Raw genomic sequence first — 14,554 nt, forward strand, 5'->3', positions numbered from 1 at the left:
GGATAGGGAGAGGAAAGTGATAGTAGTGATGGAGAGTTGGCAGAGTTGAAACTTGGAGAAGTAGGGACATATATAGGAAGGAGGAGAAGTCATTGAAATGAAGAAATTTAGATTTAAAGTCATTGAAATGAAGAAATTAGATTTAAGGAGAGGAAGAAGGGCATTTTGGTTATTTTTATTATGAAATACAATATACATGTTTGGTTGTATTTTATATTTTTAGATTTAAAGATAAATACAAATGATATTACGATCGTTTATGCTTATAGATGAAAGCAAGTGTGCTTAAAAAGAAATCAGGGTAACACTTTCGGTCTGTAAGCAAAAGCCCCTACTATATAGTATCAAAATCAAAGCGAAGTGCTACTCCATGATTGCTCTCACTCACATGCACTCTTATGTCTTTGAGAAGAATATTCTGAGGGGGGGGGAGCTAGGGTTTCTAAAGAAATAGCAACAATGGTTCATATGCCTGCCTAAACTTTACCTATAAATTAACCCCAAAACCCTAACACACACAAAACCCACCCTTATTATTCCTTCTTCAAACACAATGGCAACCTCAACCCTACTCATCCTCCTCCTCTTAACCTCCACCTCTCTCCCTCATGCATCATCAACCCACCATGGCCACAACTCTCACAACCCACCTCCCACCACCGGCGGCGGCCGTGGATCGACCCGACTCCGCCATCAACATGTTCATTAAAGCTATTGGACCTTGGGCTTTGCTTGGACGTTCTTGGGGGGCTTGTCCACGTGGGCCTTGGGGATGCGGTGCAGAACTACTGCTGCCCTGTTCTTGATGGGCTTTTGGAGCTTGAGGCTGCTGTGTGCTTGTGTACTGCTATTAAGCTTAGAGTGCTTAATCTGAATATTTATATTCCGCTGAGTCTGCGCGTGCTTGTCACGTGCGGGAAGGACCCTCCACCTGGCTGGTTTTGCCCTCTTAACTGATCAGCGTTTTGGTGTTAGGTTGATCCGTTGGTAACTGCTTGTTAACTGTTTGCTAGGGTCTTTGGGTTTTGTCATGGGGTTTATGTTTGACTGACCGCAGGAGTTTGTTTTTCAAATGAGAATTCGGACTGTTAGTATTTCGCCCTGAAATCTTGATTTCATGTAGAGTGAATCTTCATCTAATGGACATTATGGAGGTCTTTCTTTTTCAAAATATGGTTGTCATGGGTTGAAAATTAATTTTGCTAAATGCGCTACTAAGACATTAATAGACTTAGGGCGAAACTCTATCTGTAACATTGAAGCACGTGGACTTTACCGCTCGTTCTATCTCTTAGTTGTTCATGTTGTAAATGATGGGGGTAGCTGTTGGTGTTTATTTATAAAAATAAGATAGAACCACATTAGATATATTTGAGCATATTTTAAGTGGTTTAAAAGCATTCTATGTGTATTGGACTTTGATAAATTAATGAGTCAAAGTATAGATTTCTAATGCACATATGGATAGCACGATTATTATACACATGTAGCATGCTTGCTGCTTCCATTCAGTTAATTTACTTTTTACTACTTGTTTTTGAATATATTATTTTACTTATTATTATTATTATTATAAAAAATTTCATAATTATAAAAAAAAAATAGACAAATGACTATTAGAAATTGACTGTTGGAAGACATCAAACTAACTTCTAGCTTCTCTCCGAACTTTCTCATCTAAAAATGGTGAAAAATTCTAGATTTGCTTTTAAAATTTTTCGATTTCTATTGTATCATGGGAAGATAATTTGCATTAACCTGAAGCAAACTTGGCAATCAAAATGGGGCAAACATTTCTTTAATAAAAATGTTTCACACCTCAGAAATTCTCTCTTTATTTATTTTACAAGTAGTGGCATTTATTCATAAATATTCTCATATATATATATGTATATGTATACAGAAAAGGTTGTATAATCTAGCATTACTCTATAAAATTAGCATATTGGTTAGATTTTCATATCATTCCTTCTTCTCGTAGTTAGATTCGCCATACTCTGGAATGATATAGATGACATCAAATGTAATGTAAAATATCTCTAGGATACAAATACTGAAATACACACAATGAATATCTATATCTATATCTAGAATGTATTAATACAAATATATATACGAGGAAAATATCTAGATATATAATCGAGTGTCTATACATAAAATCTATCACAAATACATGCAGTTTGAACATCATTATATAGTGAATTCGGGGTTGATTTTGATATGTTCATAGTCACGGGTGTCTCCTGTAGCTGCCTTCACAAACAAACGAACTGCTTTTATGAAATGTGTACTCTTCATAGTTGCTGATGATAACACGACAAATGATGGGGAAAAGATCTGGAAACCACTTGATTGGAGGCTACCAACTGGCCTGGAGGAGTACAAATCCTTTCAAAACGCTTTGCACAGTGCGGGAGCCGCATACTTATGGAAGTACAGAGGCGCTTCCATAAATTCCCTCCTTCCTAGTTGACACTCCCCACACCATGTGGGGTTCTGATAGGAAGTGTACTCATTCTGTAGAAAATAGGTCCCACAAACAAAGCCTCCATTAAAAATTAAAATATTTATCCTATTTTTTGAGCTGTCTAATATTTGTGATCGTATTTTGTTAGATTATAATGTTAGATCTTATAATAAAAACTTAAGATCTAAACCATAAAGCCATGATTAATTCAAAGAGATTTACAAGAATCAAAAGAAAAGAGCGGAAGCTTATACCTGAATCCATAGATTAAACTTGAGATGAGTTTTGGATCTTCTAACCTTAGGGTTTCTCTAGCCAAATTTCTCTCTAGATGGGGGTGAAGAGAATTAGAGAATGTAACCCTAGATTAGGGACCATAATCCCTTATTTATAGATGTTGTACATTTACAATTTGGCCCCTCATCAAATCACAATTACAACCTGGTATCTGCACATATAACCTCATGACTTATTTAAATACCCATTAACCCAAATTAATTGATCACGTTAGTGGGTTATCCTGAAGGATAACAATACACATTGATTAATCATATGTGCCCACAAATAGATTTATTAGATTAAATCCAACATATAAGTCCACTTATCTTTTTGATAAAAATGCTTTCAATTAAAGTCTTGAGAATTAATTTTAAAAAACTAAATCTAGTTATAGAGTTCACATATGCAGCTCTATTTCCACATGACCAAATAGTATTGTGAAAATATCGTTTGTTCACGGATCTTTCATTGTAAGAACATGGACTCCACTACTTTTCTTAGACTGATTAGAATGTTTCTATATATTAGGAAAATAATTCTTTTTATTAGAGTATAAAATTGTAAACTTTTTGTGAACGCGGTCTCGTGCTCGTAGGGGCCACACCTACCCCACGGCGCATTTTCTCGTGTGAACGCGTTCGTGGAAGCGTGGGGGCCACACCCATCAGCACCCACTTGCTTTGAACACAAATCTGCTCACATGTTTTACTCGCATGGGGGCCACATTGTATCTTCACCAAGGATTCGGAGCCGAAGCCTATAAATAGGATTTATTTTTTAGGGTTTCATGGTGCAAAGAGGGTTTGTGCAGGAGAAAAAAATCGGCTGGTTTTTTTTATTTGGCATCATGCAGGTGCAAGAGCAGAAGGTGATAAATTGCAGCGGCTTTTGTTAGGGTTTTGAGCATCCATTGGTGGAGATATTTGTGAGAGATTTGAGAGTTTGTGTGAGTATTTAATTTATATGATTGTAAATCCTATTTGTATTCTCTCTCTAATAGTAGATCTCCCCCTCCTTGCTCCGTGGGCGTAGGCAATTTACCAAACCATGTAAAATTAATTGTCTTGCTGTTTGTGTGATTTGTAATAGCTTATTTAGGTATTTAGGTTCCCTCGACAAGTCAGTCCTAGAATTGATGAGAGGAAGAGATGATATCCCACTTTGTTGAGATATTTTACTTTTGGTTCTTATTTCCTTGGTGAAACGGGAATTCATATTGTTGTGATCTAACTCTCTTGTTGAGCTGCGGAGGTGCTGCCGAAATTTTGGCTGCGCGTAACAAGTGGTATCAGAGCTCAGATTTTAGATCTAGGGTTTTGAAATTAGGTGGAGGAAGATTCTTGTGTGAAGCTTGGTTCTTGGAGTTCTAGGCTTCAGTGGAGATAGCATTAGGAGTTACCGTTGGAGATTTCGCTTTCCTCGTGTGGACATGAGATCTATTTGGAATCTGATCTAGGGTTCAGTTGGGTAATTCTAAATTTCTATTAAAGTTTTATTCTTTCTCTACAACTTGGAGTTAGTTTATAATGAGAGAAGAAGGTGAAAGCAGCAAGTCGATGACAAGTACAGTTCAAGTTGGTTTACAAAACATCAAAATTAGTGTGGTGAAGTATGACGATAAAATCAACTTTGGTTTATGGATGAGCGACGTACAGGATGCGCTCAATGCTCAGAAATTGGAGGAGACCATCATGGTCCACGAGAGACCACCAAAATATAAAGAGGCGATATGAGAAAAGATGAATAGGAACGCTTGTGGGATGATCAGATCCTGTTTGGACCAGGAGCTAAATATGATGTGATTGGGGTAACGTCTGTGATGAAGATGTGGGAAATTCTCAATAATAAGTACCTTACCAAGAGTGTTGAGAACATGTTGCATTTGATGCGTAGGTTATTCAGATTCTAGATGTCCAGAGGTACCTCGCTAGTGGCTCATGTGAATAACTACACTAAGTTATTATCGGACTTGGCGAACGTGGATGAGAAGATCACGGATGAGTACAAGGCTATTATCTTATTAGGCTCCTTACCGGATGGGGAGTATGACACCTTTGTGCTTACTTTGTTGAACGAAAGATCTTCTATTAGCTATAGTGAAGTTACTAATACATTGACGAATTATGATTTGAGGAGGAAGGACAAGGAGACTTCTCGTGCTAGTACTTCAGGCGAGGTTTTATCGACGAGAGGTAGAAGCCCATATCCAAAAGGTGGTAATAGAGGAAGGTCAAAGTCAAGAAGCCGCTAATGTGTATTCTGCAAGGAGCAAAGACATTAGAAGAGAGACTGTCCGAAGCTCAAGGAGAAGGAGAATGGCAAGAAAAAGGGCCCGAAGGCCAACCGAAGCTCAAGGAGAAGGAGAATGGCAAGAAAAAGGGCCCGAAGGCCAATGAGGTGAATATTGTGAAAGGCGATGATTCCGATGATTCGAAATGGCAAGAAAAAGGGCCCGAAGGCCAATGAGGTGAATATTGTGAAAGGCGATGATTCCGATGATTCGAGCTTTTCTCTACTGATTACTCCGAAAGTGAATCACTTGGATGCATCAGATTGGATGCTTGATTCCGGTGCTACCTATCATGTGACCCCTAGGTAAGATTGGTTTGCATCTTTTAAGAAGCTCGATGGGGGGAATTATAGTCATGGGAAATGATCAATCCTATGATATTTTTGAAATAAGTACCATGAGGATTCGGATGCACGATGGAGTAGTCTATGAATTAAAAGAGGTGAGATTTGTTTCTTAGCTGAAGAAGAATCTTATCTCAGTTGGAGCTTTGGAGGTAAAAGAATTCAAGGTGACCTTTGAAGACCCTGAGCAAAGGTTACTAAGGGATCTTTGGTGGTGATGAAGGAAGTCCATAGTCAAAATTTATACTATCTGAAGGGAAGCACCGAGATTGGCCAAATTGCTTTGGCTATTTCAAAGGTGGACATAAGCAGGCTTTGGCATTACAGACTAGGGCACATAGACGAGAAGTCACTACAGGCGCTGTGCAAGCATGGGCTATTAAAGGAAGCTAAGAGTGGTAAAGTGGAGTTCTGTGAGCATTGTGCACTTGACAAAAAGATGAAGATGAAGTTCGGGACTGCTATTCATAGGACGAGGGGTATCCTGGACTACGTACACATAAATGTTTGGGGTCCCACCAAGACTGTATCACTTGGTGGTCGACATTGGTTCGTCACGTTTGTTGATGACTATTCTAGGCGATGTTAGATGTACATCATAATGAAGAATAGTAAAGTCCTAGATTTGTTTGTGGAGTGGAAGAAGAGATTGGAACTACAGACTAGGAGAAAGATCAAGACGTTGTGATCCGACAACGGTGTTGAATATACTTTAGATCCTTTTCAGTAACAACGTAGAGATAATGACATAGAGAGACACTTCACGGTTAGTCATACATCATAGCAGAATGAGGTGACAGAGAGATTAAATTGGTCTTTGCTGGAGAATGTCCGATATTTATTACTGCAGAATGGTTTAGAGAAGATCTTTTGGGCTGAAGCACTTACATATGTGAGCTACATTATTAATAGGCTGTCTTCATTTTCGATTTAGGGAAGACCCCTATGGAACTATGGTCGAGAAAGCCAGTACATGACTATGACCAGCTCAAGGTATTTGGGTGCCCTATATTTTATCATGTGAGAACAAATAAATTGGAACCTCGAGTTAGGAAGACCATATTTGTAGGATTTAAGCATGGTATCAAGAGATACAAACTATGAGATCAAGTTGATAGAAAGATTGTGCTGAGTAGGGACATCATGTTCGATGATGCTTCTATCTTGAAGCTTCCTAGCTCTCATTACGTGGAGAGCGACCCGACAGAGAAGATATCACATGTGGTAGAGATCGATACAGCTCCATAGTGTCTAAATAGTATAGTATCCATTAGAGTACCGACTGAGGTGACGCTAGGTGAGCACGACGGTGATACGGAGGATACGTGTACTGATGTGCAGGATTAGGGACCGATGGCTCAGGTTTAGGATTCTATTATGGTTCGGAGACAAAGAAGAGACATGCAGATACCAACATGGTATGCCGAGATAGTTACGTATGCACTTCCGATGGAGAGTATCGATGAGATAGTACCTACTACATTCAGAGAGGCCGAGCAGAGTTCGGAGGCTGATTCGTGGAAGGTAGCTATGAAGGAGGAGATGAAGTCTCTTTACAAGAATAATACATGGGAGCTTGTTGAGCTTTCAAAGGGGGGAAGGTAATTGGTTGCAAGTGGGTATACACAAAGAAGGAGGACATTGAGGACACTCCATTGAGGTTCAAAGCTAGGTTAGTTACGAAGGGCTATGCACAAGAGGAAGATATTGACTATAATAAAGTTTTCTCTCCGGTGGTGAAGCACTCTTCGATTCGAATTTTGCTAGCTTTGGTTATACAGTATGGTTTAGAGTTAGATCAGTTATATATAAAGACGAGCTGTAGGAAAAAAAAATTGGTTTGTAGATTGAAGAAATCACTATACGGTTTGAAGCAGTCTCCTCGACAGTGGTATATGCGATTCAATAATTTTATGATTGGTCGTTCGTACACTCGGAGCCAGTTTGATCCTTACGTATATTTTCACAAGTTGAAAGGAGATTCGTACATTTATTTATTATTTTATATCGATGACATATTGGTTGCCTCTATTTCCAGATATGCTATAGATGAGTTGAAGGCACGATTTTCAAAGGAGTTTGAGATGAAGGATTTAGGTGAGGCGAAGTGTATTTTAAGGATGAAGATCGGCAGGGATAAGAAGAAAGGCAGAATTTGTTTAACACATATGACTTATTTGAAGAAGGTTCTATAGCGATTTTATGTTAGCATGGATACGAAGCTAGTTAGTGTACCATTGAGAGCCCATTTGAAGATTTTCAGCTGATCTTTCACCAAAGACAGTTGAAAATCGAGAGTTGATGTCGAAGACTCCATATGCGAGCGCGGTTAGGAGTTTGATGTACGTGATGGTATGTACGAGACCAGATTTATCACATACGGTGATCATAGTATCGAGATACATGCACGATCCAATAGTAGGTTATTGGGATGTCGTGAGATGGATTTTGAGGTACATTCGAGGTGCACTCAATGTTGGTTTAGTTTATAAACGGGACACTACAAATGGGCAGTTATGTATTAGCTACATTGGTTCGGATTATGTCGCGAATTTGGATAAGCGTCGGTTTACTATATGGTATGTATTCACTTTGACACGTGCACCTGTGTGTTGGAGATGCACCTTACAGTCTACGGTGGATTTGTCTACGATGGAAGTATGGTATATGGCGATAATAGAGGCTATGAAGTAGGCTATTTGGTTTCGAGGATTTTTGGAGGAACTTGGTATATCACAGTGATCCATCACTATTCATTGTGACAGTATGAGTGCTATCTATTTGGCGAAGAATCAGGTTTTTCATGCGAGGATGAAGCACATTGACGTTCGTTATCACTTCGTTCGAGATGTTCTTGAAGATGGCGATGCAGAGATTGTGAAGGTCCACAAGAAGGATGATTCGGAGGATATGCTCACTAAGGTGGTTCTTAGCAACAAGTTTGATCATTATCGAAACTTGTTGCACATTTGTGATTGTTAAGGTTGTTGGCAGCCATTTGGGTGAACTACGTTCGGCTTGATTCCTTGAGCAAGGGGATACGTTGGCAGTCATGTTTGATGCAACCGGGTTGGATTAGTTAATTTTGATGGGGGTGAGATTGTTTGGACTCTCGTTCGGGTTCCTGACTTGTTGTGGATTGAGTCCGTTATCGTGAATTATTTCACGATGTACTGGACACAATAAGTGGGATATTTGGATGCTTTGGTGTCGGCTCAGTTTTGGAAAAACTTCATCGAGGTGGAGAATTGTGAACGCGATCTCGTGCTTGTAGGGGCCACACCCACCTCATGATGCGTTTTCTCATGTGAACGAGTTCGTGGAAGCGTGGGGGCCACACCCATCAGCACCTACTTGCTTTGAACGCAGATCTGCTCACGCGTTTTACTCGCGTGGGGGCCACACTGTATCTTCACCAAGGATTCAGAGTCGAAGCCTATAAATAGGATTTATTTTTTAGGGTTTCGTGGTGCAAAGAGGGGTTTGTGTAGGAGAAAAAATCGACTGGTTTTTTTTCTTTGGCAGCGTGCAAGTGCAAGAGCAGAAGGTGATAAATTGCAGTGGCTTTTGTTAGGGTTTTAAGCATCCATTGGTTGAGATATTTGTCAGAGATTTGAGAGTTTGTGTGAGGGTTTAATTTATGTGATTGTATATCTTATTTGTATTCTCTCTCTCTCTCTCTCTCTCTCTCTCTCTCTCTCTCTCTCTCTATATTAAGTAAAGCGCCAATGGGAACTTGTAGATCTCTTCGATAGCTTTCCAACGCATCTTGGATCACCTCATTCCGACATCGGACGAGGAAGTTAGAGCCAAAATACCCGAGAGGTCGCAAACTGCATCGGAGGTGCGCGGCAGTGTACACTGCCGCGGCAACAGCGCGACAGTACAAGGTGTCGCGCAAATAAATATAGTGAAGCGCCAATGGGAACTTGTAGAGCTCTTCGATAGCTTTCCAATGCATCTTGGATCACCTCATTCCGACATCGGACGAGGAAGTTAGAGCCAAAATATCCGAGAGGTGGCAAACTACATCGAAGGTGCGCGGCAGTGTACACTGCCGCGGCAACAGCGCGACAGTACAAGGTGTCGCGCAAATAAACATAGTGAAGCGCCAATGAAAATTTGTAGAGCTCTTCGATAGCTTTCCAATGCATCTTGGATCACCTCATTCCGACATCGGACGAGGAAGTTAGAGCCAAAATACTCGAGAGGTGCGTGTCAGTGGTAACTGCCGCGGCAATGCGCGACACCACGTACTGTCGCGGCCACTGGGAAGCTGAACACGTCATTTTTGACAGTTTTCTCGAGTTTTGTGCAGCCCACATGGCTTATTAACTGCTGGGGGTCACTTATGAACATGGGGGAAGCAGTTACAAGCGAAAATCATGCCCACTAACCTCATAAAAAGATGGTATTTAAGTAGTGGGACGGCGGTTACAAAAGAAGGCTGATTAGAGAGCATCCAAAAGAGGGCTGATTAGAGGGCAGCCAAGAGGACTGAACAGAGAGCATTTTTGGAGCAGAAGATACTTGAGTCTTTGGTGATTTTGAGAAAGAAAGAGAGAATTTTGAGTCTTTGGTGATTTTGAGAAAGAAAGAGAGAATTTTCACCCTCTGACAAGCATCATTTGGTGAATCCTAGAGATCTAAGCTCAGACTTGATCTTTGGAAGAACGGACATCTTACATCGATAAGATATTCGTTTTCAAATCTTTACTTCGATAAACGAAGGAGAGATCCTTAAACAACCTCTCGATCTACGAATCGGTGGTCCACGAACTAAAGCATTCCCGGCACAGGCAAAGTCCCACAAAAGCAGGAGTTGATAAACAATTTCTGTGTTATTTTCTCGAGAGTTGTATTTTCTTTTATTTTCATTGTAATTCTTTGTAAACGATCGAAGTTTTAATGGAATCTGCAATGGAAACAACTTTCGCTGAAAACAAACTGGCGACCACAGTGGGAGCCAGCGCGAGACCGTCGTGTCGCAGCCAATCATCAAGATCCCGGTTGAATCCATGGTCGAATACGAATTCGACCAAACCAAGTTTGAGGAATATCTCTCATCATCCTCTTCAAGATCTTCATTGTCTCGCAAGTATAAGAGGATCTCATAATTGAGGAAGACTTACATGCCAATGAAGGCACAAAATGAAGACTCTCGCCTGATTGTTGCTGAGGATTTTACTCGCAACACCTCTGCTCATAATGACTCCTATCTAGTTAAAGAATCATCGAATCAAAGCCCACCAGCACTGACGAAGAGGGCTCGTCAGAGACAACGTCAGCGCCACGCTCGTCAAATAGCTAAGGCCTTGGAACAAACCAATGGGGTTTGCTATCACGCGGACCTAGAGTCGAGGAGACATCGAGTGGTTCAGTTGTCTCAACGACCAATCACTCATGTCTCTGCTAAACTCACGACGGAGGAATGGACTATTGTCAAAAGGACTCGTTCGACCCTCAAAGAACGTATACAAAAATGTCTTGCAAACGCTGTTCATGCACGTGCTCTCTTACAACAAAGACGAGAAAGGAAGAAGGAAACGGTGGCCAAAGAACCACCGAAACAACGCCAAGTTTGGATTCCAAAGTCTGGACTTATACAAAATCAGCATTCGGAGCCCGTTAAGACTCCATACCCGCAAGGGGGTGGTTCTAAACGTGTGACTCCCGACATAACCTTGGATCGCTCAAAGACAGAAATAAATTGTCCTGAGAATGCCAACAAGGTTTTACACCCCCAGAAGAAGACGCATTCACCAAATGATATCGTCATACCTGGGAGGTCATGCCAACAGACGATATGATTTTTTGGCAATCATACCGATGAGTCGTATTATCAAGTTGGTGTTGTGAATAATTTTCGAAAGAGAGTTATTCGAGAAATAAACTCTCATTGTTCCTGTGCGCGACTCGTTAAAGCAGCATTATCAGAATGTGACTGTTTCAAACGAGAAGCCATCCCACGAAGAGTCTCTGTATTGTCGAAGCCTAAACTGAGACATTTCCGCAAAAGAAAATCAGCTGCCCAAGATGATGAATTCCCTGAAGTCACCATCAACGTGGCTGATAAAAGGAAGTCGAAGCGGCATTCAAATGACTCAAATCCCGACTTTTTCCCGAGAGGAAAGGTCAATCTAAGAATTACTCAAAGGATGTCTCGACTCCAATTAGGAGTCATCAGACGCAGAGATTACAAAAGAATGCAAGAAGGAATATCCTCGGAGGATGAATTCTCGGACACTTGTTCTGCAATCGCTTCTGATGATACAATGTCTAGCACGGGACAAACCAGAGAAGTACTCACGATCACCTCTGATCAATTTGCTCAAATGCTTCAAGAAGCTCTAGCGAAGCAACGTGAAGAAATCAGAGCTGAGATGAAGACAGAGATGGAGTTAGCTATTCAACAAATAAGAGAGTTGCTAACTTAACAACCTCAACCTCCTGAGTCCAGTCAGCGAGCTGAATCCAGCCGCCACACTCAGAATGTGGCAGATGATAGTGATCCAGAAGTGGATGAAGTCATCTTTGCTTATACACCTCCCAATAGCAATAACGCTGGGGTGGTTTAACACACCCTCCCAATAACAATATTGGGGGTGGTTCAATGGCACCTCTTACAGGGGGTGGTCTAACTCATTCTCCTCAACGTCCTTCAAATGAAGACATAGACGATGACGAGAAAATGAAAGAGCTTGAAAACAAAATCAACGCTTTGATGACGGCTCAAGAAGTGAAAAAGACGGGTATTCCATGTCCCTATCCAAGAGAATGGAATTCAATACCGTACCCGGCAAAATTCAACATGATTAACTTCACACCGTTTGACGGGAAGAACTCGCCTATTCAGCACTTGATTTATTTCAAGTCTCATTTGGGCATGATCTCTGGAAACGAGGCTTTAATAGTCCGGTCATTCGTTGGCACCCTTCGCGGGCCCGCCTTCGATTGGTACCGACGGCTCAAGCCAGGGAGCATCAATTGCTGGGATGACATAGAAAATTTGTTCCTCAGCAACTTCTTCGATGATGACACCGAAGTGTCAATCGGAACCCTTCTGGATGAAAAACAAAAAGACGAGGAGTTAGTCGACAGTTTTGTCAAACGCTTCCGTAACAAGGCAATGAATTGCAGAGATCCTGTTACAGAGGAGTTCATTCTGCAAACATGCCACAATAATCTCTCTATCGATGTCCTGGAAGCTCTGGGGGTCGTACCATCCAAAACTTGGAAAGATTTGAAAATGCGCGGTGAACAAGCTGAACACTTTCTTAAAAGAAAGAAAGCTGAGAGAAGCCAACCGACGACATCTGCAATCACTGAGAACGCAACTCCCGATCCGAGGTTTCAAAAGGAGTATTCTTTCGAAGATGATGAAGCTCCAGCCATCTTGGAATACCTCATCGCCAATGACAAAATCGAGCTACCACCTATTAAAGATCAGGAGGGAGCTAAGAGAATTACGGATCCAAACTACTGTGCGTACCACAGAAGGGTTCTTCATCCCACTGAGATTTTCTTCGGACTCAAAAATAAAATCCAAGCATTAATTGACTCCGGTGTCATAATGGTGAAACAAGCCAAGTAAAGACGACTCATACTCCATTGGATACACGAGTATAAACTGTTTCCCCAAATCCATTGGGTACACGAGTATAAACTGTTTCCTCACACTCCAAAGAGTATACGAGTATAAACTGCTCCTCGATACTCCAACAGGTATATGAGTCTAAACTATTTCCTTTCTTTCACGGGAAATTCCTGGAGAGCACCATGCATAGTACTCTTAAGGATAACCTGATCATGCAGCTGAATATAATGATAGACCCAGTTTCACAAAGGAAGCTGGGGGTGGATGGTTCATGTAACGGGAAGTTCTCGAAAGAATGCTATATGTAATTTTCTTAGGGATAACCCGATCATTACAAACAATGTGATAAACACTACATCCCCACGGTGATTTCCGAATACTCTTTTGTTGAGATGAGATTTGATCACTCCTTTAAATCAATCTTCCCTCACAAAACTCACATTTGGTCAAACCTTTAAACAGTTAGGACCAAAGCCAAAATCCCCTCTCGATTCGTTCCATGAATGAGAGGTCCACAAATTGAACGATCAAACCTTTAAACAGTTAGGATCGTCTCGAATTCCTATTTGGTCAAACCTTTAAACAGTTAGGACCAAAACTAAAATCCTCTCTCGATTCCTTCCATGAACGAGAGGTCCACAAATTGAACGATCAAACCTTTAAACAGTTAGGATCGTCTCGAATTCCTATTTTGGTCAAACCTTCAAACAGTTAGGACCAAAGCCAAAATCTCCTCTCGATTCGTTCCATGAACGAGAGGTCCACAAATTGAACGATCAAACCTTTAAACAGTTAGGATCGTCTCAAAACCCCCGCTTGGTCAAACCTTACTACAGTTAGGACCACAACCAAAATCTCTTTTCGATTCATTTTACGAACGAAAGGTCCACTTTTGAACTGAATAACCAAACCTTATGACAGTTAGGATTATTCAAACCAATCCAGATTCTCTAAGTGGAGATCCCACTTCGAGTTTCCTTTAGACCAGGAGATAGAATATAAAATTCTTCCTCTCCATCATCGGGTTCATCTCTACCAACAAACAAGAGACCAGGAGATAGAATATAAAATTCTTCCTCTCCATCATCGGGTTCATCTCTACCAACAAACAAGAGACCAGGAGATAGAATATAAAATTCTTCCTCTCCATCATCGGGTTCATCTCTACCAACAAACAAGAGACCAGGAGATAGAATATAAAATTCTTCCTCTCCATCATCGGGTTCATCTCTACCAACAAACAAGAGACCAGGAGATAGAATATAAAATTCTTCCTCTCCATCATCGGGTTCATCTCTACCAACAAACAAGAGACCAGGAGATAGAATATAAAATTCTTCCTCTCCATCATCGGGTTCATCTCTACCAACAAACAAGAGACCAGGAGATAGAATATAAAATTCTTCCTCTCCATCATCGGGTTCATCTCTACCAACAAACAAGAGACCAGGAGATAGAATATAAAATTCTTCCTCTCCATCATCGGGTTCATCTCTACCAACAAACAAGAGACCAGGAGATAGAATATAAAATTCTTCCTCTCCATCATCGGGTTCATCTCTACCAACAAACAAGAG

The sequence above is a fragment of the Asparagus officinalis genome, chromosome 4 (genome assembly GCF_001876935.1).
Source record: "Asparagus officinalis chromosome 4, Aspof.V1, whole genome shotgun sequence".
NCBI lineage: Eukaryota > Viridiplantae > Streptophyta > Magnoliopsida > Asparagales > Asparagaceae > Asparagus > Asparagus officinalis.